The sequence below is a fragment of the Colobus angolensis genome, unplaced genomic scaffold (assembly GCF_000951035.1).
Source record: "Colobus angolensis palliatus isolate OR3802 unplaced genomic scaffold, Cang.pa_1.0 Scaffold307, whole genome shotgun sequence".
NCBI classification, from domain to species: domain Eukaryota; kingdom Metazoa; phylum Chordata; class Mammalia; order Primates; family Cercopithecidae; genus Colobus; species Colobus angolensis.
In genome coordinates, this window is record NW_012116344.1 from 391235 (window position 1) to 400028 (window position 8794).

General features: G+C 38.6%; 1 protein-coding gene and 1 pseudogene across 1 annotated transcript in view; one reads left to right on the forward strand and one right to left on the reverse strand.

Moving 5' to 3' along the window:
* The window catches only part of BMPR1A (bone morphogenetic protein receptor, type IA), a 164490-nt gene that overhangs the window by 64534 nt on the left and 91162 nt on the right, over positions 1-8794 (reverse strand). The window lies entirely within an intron of this gene.
* LOC105517768 lies at positions 1716-3512 on the forward strand (annotated as a pseudogene).

Genomic DNA, 8794 nt, shown 5'->3' on the forward strand with positions numbered 1-8794 from the left:
GTCTCAAAAAAAAAAAAAAAAAAAGAACTTTCTTGAATAAACCATCTGTGGTGGTTTTTAAACATGTCCACAAATTCTTTCATACTCTACTTTTTAAGAGGTGGAAACTAATTCCTTTGAGTATGGGTTAAACTGAGTGACTTCCTTCTTACAAACAGGATAAAGAAATACTACAGGCTCCTGCCTGTAGTAACAGCACTTTGGGAGGAATAGGCAGGAGGATTGCTTGAGACCAGGAGTTTGAGACCAGCCTGGTCAACATAGCAAGACCCCATCTCAATTTAACCCATCTCAATTTAATTTAAAAAAAGAAAAGAAAAGAAAAAGTAATGACTAGGTCCTTAAAAGGCACTGCAGCTTTCTCCTTGCTTTTTCTGGATCACTAGTTCTGGAGAAAGCCAGCTGTCACAGTGTGAGGACACACAAGGAGCCCATGAGAAGGCCCATGGGGTGAAGAACTGAGGCCTCCTGCCAAACGCCATGTGAGTGTGCCACCTTGGAAGTGTATTCTCCCCAAGTCAGGCTTTCAGATGACTGTAGCCCCGGCTGACTTCCTGACTGCAACCTTGTGAGACATAAAGATCAGAACCACATCCAGCTAGGCTACTCCTAAATTTCTTGTAAGTTAAGGTTTCACGCCATTAAGTTTTTGGATAAACTGTTATGAAGCAATGATAATTAACACACTATTCTTAGATTCCTGAGATAATTTCAATTTGTCATTATTGTATAATAAATAATGTATTCAGTCTTTGACCCAAGTTCGTGGGAGAGAACCTCTAATTCATGGAATTTCCTTGGTAGGAGGAGTGCCTTTGTTACTCACGAGCCTCACGGATCATTCCTGAGATTATGCTAACAAGATGACTCAGAAAGGGGTCTGCTCACCAGAAAGGCCACCAAGTGTAGAAGGATGGCGTTTGAGCCAGCTAAGACTCTAAGGAAGAAAGGAGAGAACACTGAAGGTTTGAGTTCAATCACATGGCAAATTATTCCATTACACCTACATATAAAATCTCCATACACCATAGCTCAGGTAGGCTTCCTGACTGGTGAGCATACTGATGTGTCAAGAGGGTGACACACCATGATTCCAGGAGAAGAGAGCACAGAAGCTCCGTGTTACGAACCCTCCCAGTTCCCTGTATCTCATTTGGCTGCTCCGGATCTGTATTCTTCATAATTAAAGTGTAACTTAAGTGTAACTTACCGCTTTCCCAAGTTCAGTCAGTCACTTCATAAATTATCAAACTTGAGGGGATTCATGGGAATCCCCAGATTTGCAGTCAGTTCACTGGAAGCACAGGTGGTCTGGGGACCACCAAACTTTTAACTGGTACGTGCAGCAAGGGCAGTCTCGTTGGGAACTGAGCCCTTAAACCTGTGGAGTCTCAGGCAGACTGTGGAGTCTCAGTCAGAACTGTATTACAGTCAGCATTGTAGACATGAGATATATACATATAAAATATTTAAACATACTACTGGACTTGTTTTGCTCCTATCTTGTTAGATTATACATAAGCAAGATTGGCCAATAATTTATTTCATATTAGCCATGCTTGGTTTTGGTTATCAAGGTTACACTAGTCACAATAAACTGAGGAACTTTCCTTAATTTGCTATTCTCTGGAACCGCATGTGTAAATGTGGACATACCTACGACCTGGATAGCTGAAAATAATTCACCCTTAAGATAATCTGGGCCAGGGAGGGAGATGGGGCCTCGGGGAGAGACTCTGGAGCTGGTCCCGACCCGCAGACTACTCTCCCCTATGGCTGACTGTGCTGGGCTGCGCAAGGCCGGGGCTCCCACCATTCTCGAAATGCCACAGGTACTAAACAGACAAGTACTTTGAAACAAGAAGATGCTTCTAAAAGGGGAAGTTCATTACACTTGCTCACTACAACGATGTAGTGAATGAATGTTCTATTTGTCAAATTCTGTGGTTATCCTTTATGTCACAAGAAGCTGGGAATTAAATATAAAATTTCAAAACCAATAAAGTCTATGATATTACTGAAAGAAAGTCTTTTTGCAGCAATTTTTGTTATTAAGCATCTGAGTTTTCTGAAGCACAAATTCCCAGAACTCCAGTATGGGGAGAGGCATCCTGATTTTCAACTATTAAAGGAAGGGCAAAGTGGCCATTCTGGAAAAGAAGTACAGTTATGCAGTAAAGCCATTAAAACATCAGATATTGACAATCCTAGCCACTTTGAAAAGCAATATGAATCTAGCTCTTCTAGCACTCATAATGACAGCAGCAGTGATAATGAGCAGACTTTGTTTCCTCCATTCTACCAGGAAACAGACCAAATTCAACAAGTATTAGACCACAGCTGCACCAAAAGAGCATAATGAAAAAGAAAGCTGATCTCAAAACTAATGCCAAACACAAAGAACAGACAGCAGTGGATGTCACTGAGCAGTTAGGCAATTGCAAATTAGATACTCAGGAGAAAGCTGCTACATGTGAACTTCCTTTACAGAAAGTAAATACTCAAGAGTTCTTCAAATAGTACTTTGCCTGAAAGATTAAAGCTTCAGAAAATTCTGAAAGTAAATACAGTAGGTCAGAAATAACTCTAGTAGGAGTTATTAAGTGCGGAGTTAATAAGTTATTAATAACTTAAGGAGTTATTAAGTTATTAATAAGAAAAGTGTGGGGCATTTTAACAGAAAATTTGCCAAATCAAAACAAGTTTCTAGGTCAGTCTCTAGTGTAGGTGTGTCCTGAAGTGGCAGAGAAACTTACTCAAAGTTTTGAAGGAGACTTTGACTGGGTGGAAGACAGAAGAAACTTTGAGGTTTTTGTATGGTCAGAATTATGCTTCTGTGTGTCTGAAAACTGAAGCCTCTCTGGTTAAAGAACTTGGTGGTGCCGGGTGTAGTGGCTCACGCCTGTAATCCTAGCACTCTGGGAGGCCAAGACAGGTGGATCACCTGATGTCAGGAGTTCCAGACCAGCCTGGCCAACATCGTGAAACCCTGTCTCTACTAAAAATACAATAATTAGCTGGGTGTGGTGGCAGGTGCCTATAATCCCAGCTACTTGGGAGGCTGAGGCAGAAGAATTGCTTGAATCCAAGAGGCGGAGGTTGCAGTAAGTGGAAGTCACACCACTGCACTCCAGCCTGGGCAACAGAGCGAGACTCTGTCTCCCCCCACAAAAAAAAAAAAAGAACTTAATGACATAATCTCAGACCCAGATAGTCTCATTGCCCCTGCCTGGAGGGAGTCTCAACAGCTTGGATGTGTCTTCACCTTTTAGGGGCTCAGCCTACAGCCTCGGGCCTACAGCCATTAAACCACTGATGAGTACTTGGAAAAAGAAACTGAAAAGTTAAATCTGAGGATCAGGTAGTTTTATAGAGGATGATATGTTTTGGATAAAGAAACCACCAAATCACAAGACTCAGAAGGGATAAAGACAATGAGCTTTTCCAGGTCGTTAACATTTGGAAAACTCACCACAGCAAATCTTGGAGCAGGAAGGATACTGAAGAGATAATTGTTAAATTTTCAAGTAGTTTCTTTAGTCATTCTGCCTTTTGGTTTACAGTGCCATCTCCACGGCTGGCATTACTATTTTACAGGTAAGTTGAAATTTGCCCCTAGTAAACTTTCATAAACGTGTAATATTTTTTCTACTGTAAAAATAGCCTAAAATCGTGGGACCAAGTTTTCCCTAATTCTTCATATAATAAATGAAGTCTCTGAAGTGGCTTTTTTTTTTCTTAAAAAAAAAAAAAAGAAAAAGAAAAAAAGATCATCCGGGCCCAAGGCTTATCTCTAAGTGTATCAAAGTGGGTGGCTCTTTTAATTACAAATCTAATTTCTCTAGCAGTTATAGAAATATCCAAGTTTTCTATTTACTCTAAGTCAATTTTTGTTGTTATAATTTTCTAGAAAATTGACATTTAAACTGTAAAATTTATTGGTATAAAGTGATTCAAGATATTTTATTTTTAAGACTTTCTTCTGTATCTTCCTTTTACATCCTCAGTATTATTTGTACTTTATATTTTTTCTTGATCAGTCTTTCAAACAGTTTATTAGCCTTTTCATAAAAAACAACTTTCAGCTTTGTTAATCTTCTTCAACGTATCTTTAAAAAAAAAATCATCATTTCAAACCCCAATTCTATCATACTTATTATATAGAGGCTTGGATAAGTTTCTCTCTGTGCTTAAGTTTCCTCATCTGTAAAGTGCACATAATAACAATACCACCCCCCCTATATGGCTTTGGGAAGATTAAATGAGATAATCTTTGTGATGAACATGGAACAGTGCTTGGAATAGAGTAAGAACTCTAAAAGTATTAGCTTTTATCTGTATCATCTATTTTACTTCACTTGAATTTACTGCCTTGTTCTTTCCCTTAGATTAGCTTATTAGTATTCAAATCTTCTTTTAAAATATGAATATTTAAGACTTCAGGGTTTCACACAAGTTTTAGTATGTCCTAAGTTTCTTTTTTTTTGGAAATAAGGTCTTGTGCTCTGTAGCCCAGGTTAGAGAGTAATGATGTGATCATGGCTCACTGTAGCCTCAACTTTCCAAGCTCAAGCAATCCTCCCACCTCAGCTTTCTGAGTAGGGGCTACAGGGGGACACCACAGTGCTGGGCTAATTTTTATTTTTTTCTGTAGAGGCAGGATCTCACTATGTTGCTCAGGCTGTTATTTATTATTTTGTTCAAGGTGTTCACTAAATTGATTATTTTATATTTAATCTGTGGGATTTACCGAAGTGTGTTTTTAAATTTCCAAATGTGTACAGTTTGTTATTCATTATCCACGCTTTCTTGCCAGAAAATATGGTTGATTTTATTTGAAATGTATAAGAACTTGCTGTATAGCCTAGTAAACAGTTACTTTCATAAAACACTCCATGTGTGCTTGAAAGAACATTTTTTTTTTTTTTTAAAGAGTTGTAAGAGGTATTTCAGACTTTTCTTTTTTAAAGACAAGGTCTTGCTCTGTTGCCCAGGCTGGACTGCAGTGATGTGATCACTGCTTATTGCAGCTTCCAACTCCTGGGCTTAAGCCATCCTCCCTCCTCAGCTTGCCCAGTACAGGCATCTGTCATCATGCCTAGCCCAGACTAACTTCTAAAACCAAATGACCTTTTCATTCTCTCTGCTTAAAAACCTAAAAAATATCCTCATTTCATAGGATAAAATTAGTAACACAAGACTTTTTGTTATCTGACATCTGCTGAGGCCTCTACTACTGTCCTCCCCTCTCCTCCATATCCTTACGATGCTCCAACTCTACCAAAGTCAGTGCAGTCGCTCTCCCTTCACAGGCATTCCTTCCGGGCTTCCATTCCTCTGCGCAGCCTTTGTGTCCTCGTTGTTCTTTGCCAGAGTAACTACAATGTTCTCTTCAGGACTTGATCTGTGAGTTCCCTTGTGTATGCAATCCTCGATCCCAACTCATCAGGCTGCGTGAGGAGTCCCATTCAACTTCTAGTACACCGAGCACACACCACAGCTGCTTCGCAGATCTTGAGCAATGTTCACTCAAAAATGACTTAATGATGACTTGGTTATGTGCCATGTACTGACTATCCAACGGTAAATAAAACAGACATGATTCCTCCTCTTATAAAGCTTAGTCAGCTGATTTTTTTACTTATCTTGCAGCAATGTAATTGCCACTGTCTAGCACATTTCTAAGCAAAGGAATAAAAATGTTCAATAAATAAATTTAAGCAATAAAAAATAGTAGTATCTTGCTAAGGGCAATATACTTGGGGAATTAAACCAACCATAAAACCACATAATGCACTCTAACAGTTCTTTATAAGTATACTGGCATCTAAAAATGTATCTCTAGATCTTACAGTAACAGCCACTTACTACTGACAGTGCTAGCTCAAGAACTTCGTTCCCAAAATCACCATCCTTTTATGATTTCTAGACATCACAGAACAGAAATTTAGATTCACACCATAAAATGGAGGACCTTAATATACTTAAAACCTCTCTTTCCAAAATATTTCTGGTTTGTTTCATATTTTGAATTAGCTTAAAACTTTCAACTATCATGAATAGTTGAGCACTAAGTTTACTGTTTTTTATGTTATGGCATAAGAAATCTAATAATATAAAGCTGTATTCACAATTAAGTCTTTCTCATATTGGTACTAAACAATGTACCTACTTTATGCAAAAAACATGAAAAAGAAGTTTTTATGCCAAAACTTTTCCTGAACATATAAGGGCTGTCTTTAAAAATTATGACCTCAAAAAGGAGAACTTTGGGCCAGGTGTGGTGGCTCATGCCTGAAATCCGTCTCAGCACTTTGGCAGGCTGAGGTAGGAGGATCACTTGGGCCTAGGAGTTCAAGGCTGTGGCGAGCCATGATCTGCCACTGCACTCCAGGCTGGGCAACAGAGCAAGACCCTGTCTCAAAACAACAACAACAACAACAAAACTTTGAGCTAAATTAAAGGACTAGTTCTAAAGACTAGAAAATGTTACAATGGATATAAGTAGACAACCTAATGAATTACACCCTCACTGGGCAGAGCTGGCTAGCTTGCAAGCTGGCTAGAAATGCAGAATCCCAGACTGTGCTGAATCAGAATCTTTTAACAAGACCCCCAGGTGACATGCACGTGCACTAAATTTGAAAAGCACTAGATACGACCACCTTTATTTAGCTGCTTAGTCTACCCTGTTTAATTTAAGCTTCCTGGAAATATTCACTAATTGAGTAATTAACTTTTTTTTTTTCTGAAATGGAGTCTTGCTCTGTCACCCAGGCTGGAGTGCGGTGGTGCTGAATCAGCTCACTGCAACCTCCACTTCCCAGGTTCAAGCCATTCTCCTGCCTCAGCCTCCCAAGGAGCTGGAATTACTGGTGTGCACCACTATGCCTGGCTAATTTTTGTATTTTCAGTAGAGACGGGGTTTCACCATGTTAGCCAGGCTGGTCTCAAACTCCTGACCTTAAGTGATCCACCCGCCTCGGCCTCCCAAAGTGCTGGGATTACAGGCATGAGCCACTGCACCCGGCCTGAGTAATGAATTTTTTTTAACTTCCTCTCCCCTACTCTCCCCACCCTAAAAGAGAGCAAGATGCTTTCTGGATGCTTCATAGTATTTACTTACTCACCCAACACATATTTATTGTTCATGCACTGCATTAGCTGCCATAAAGATAAACTATTACTTTTTAAATGGCACAGGAAAACTAATAAAATTCAGATGAGGAAAGGAAAGTTAAACTAATATTTACTGATATAAACTAATATTACTATGAGGATGTGATACATAGGAGCAACATTCCCTGGTGTCTATTATTTGCCAGGCATTGTTCTAGATGCTGCTCAAAATAACTTTCTGCAATCATGAAAGTCTCTATGTTATTCAATAAAGTGGACATTAACCATATGTGGCTACTTGGTAGCCAAAATACATGTGGCTAATGACAACCATATTGGATAGTGCAGTTCTAGAAGCTTATACTTACTACTATTTGATTCACTGACCAATCCTGACAAGCCAGTGTAAATGTGGATCTAAGGCACAGAAGTTACTAGTAGACTATCAAAAATGGTATGACTAGTAACAGAGCACAGAAGCTACAGTTCAAATCCAAAGACATGGGAAAAGAAGATTAATTCCAGGCAATGGGATCAGATAAGCCTTCATCAAAGTGTTGGCATCTAAGCTCACACTTGAATAATGGAAAGATTTCAACATACCAGGACGTGAGAGAGGCATTCCAGACTGGGAAATCCAGAGGCAAAAGCACAAAGTCAGAAAAGCACGGTAAAGATAAGGAATAGAGTGAGATCAGTAAGACTGAAAAACAGCATTACTATATAGTTTTATATTTGGTTTATCTTACCAATTATGATTTTTTCCTAAAGAACAAAGGAATAAAGAATGATTAAGTGTAGGCAGGAATTAATTCATAAGATTCTCAAATGCAAGTGTAAAGTAGCCTGAACTTAACTCAACAGACAAGGAGAAATCACTGGAGGTTTCAGAGCAAAGAAGTGAGTGCATCATGGTTTAGAAAAATCACTCTTGAAGCGTTACATAGGATGAAAGGGACAGGGTGAGGTAGATAAGCCAAAGGGTAATTACAGTAGTTCACACGAGAAGTAACCATCCCAACCAAGAGGCAATGAGAATAGAGAAGTGGAAGAAAACTATTATAGAGGTGGAGCTGACAGAATTTAGCAACTTCTAGATCTGATAGAAAGCAGAGATGCAGTTGTCATAGGTGGTTCCCAAATTTAAATCCTGGGTTGCTGGAAAGATTACAGACCATCAGGAGACAGAGGTGCAAGAAGCTTTTGAAAACATACAAGCAGCTCTAACTAAGGCTGAGAAAATAGACAAATGTGTTCCTACTGTTCCTAAATCCTCAGAAACAACAGAAAAATGTTTAAAAATAGAAATATTATGTGTAACCAAGATGGAAGAATAGAATGAGTACCAAAGGCAGGAAGAAAAGGTAGTATGTTAAAAGCAAAAATTATTAAATATATAACAAAAAAGTGGAGTTAATTTATAAAACTAAAATGCTGCCTCTTTGAAAAGACCCATGAAATATATCTAGAAAGGTCAATATCCCTAGGAAGTCTACGTACAAAAATAAAGAAGAAACAAATAATACGAAGTACGAGGAGGCCTACCAAAAATAATTACAAATATTCAAGTATAATAATATTAAATAACAGTTAACACTTAGAGCTCTATAGGCCAGGCACTGTTCTACATACTTCATATGTTAAATTCTTTAATATTCACACTAACTTTATGAGA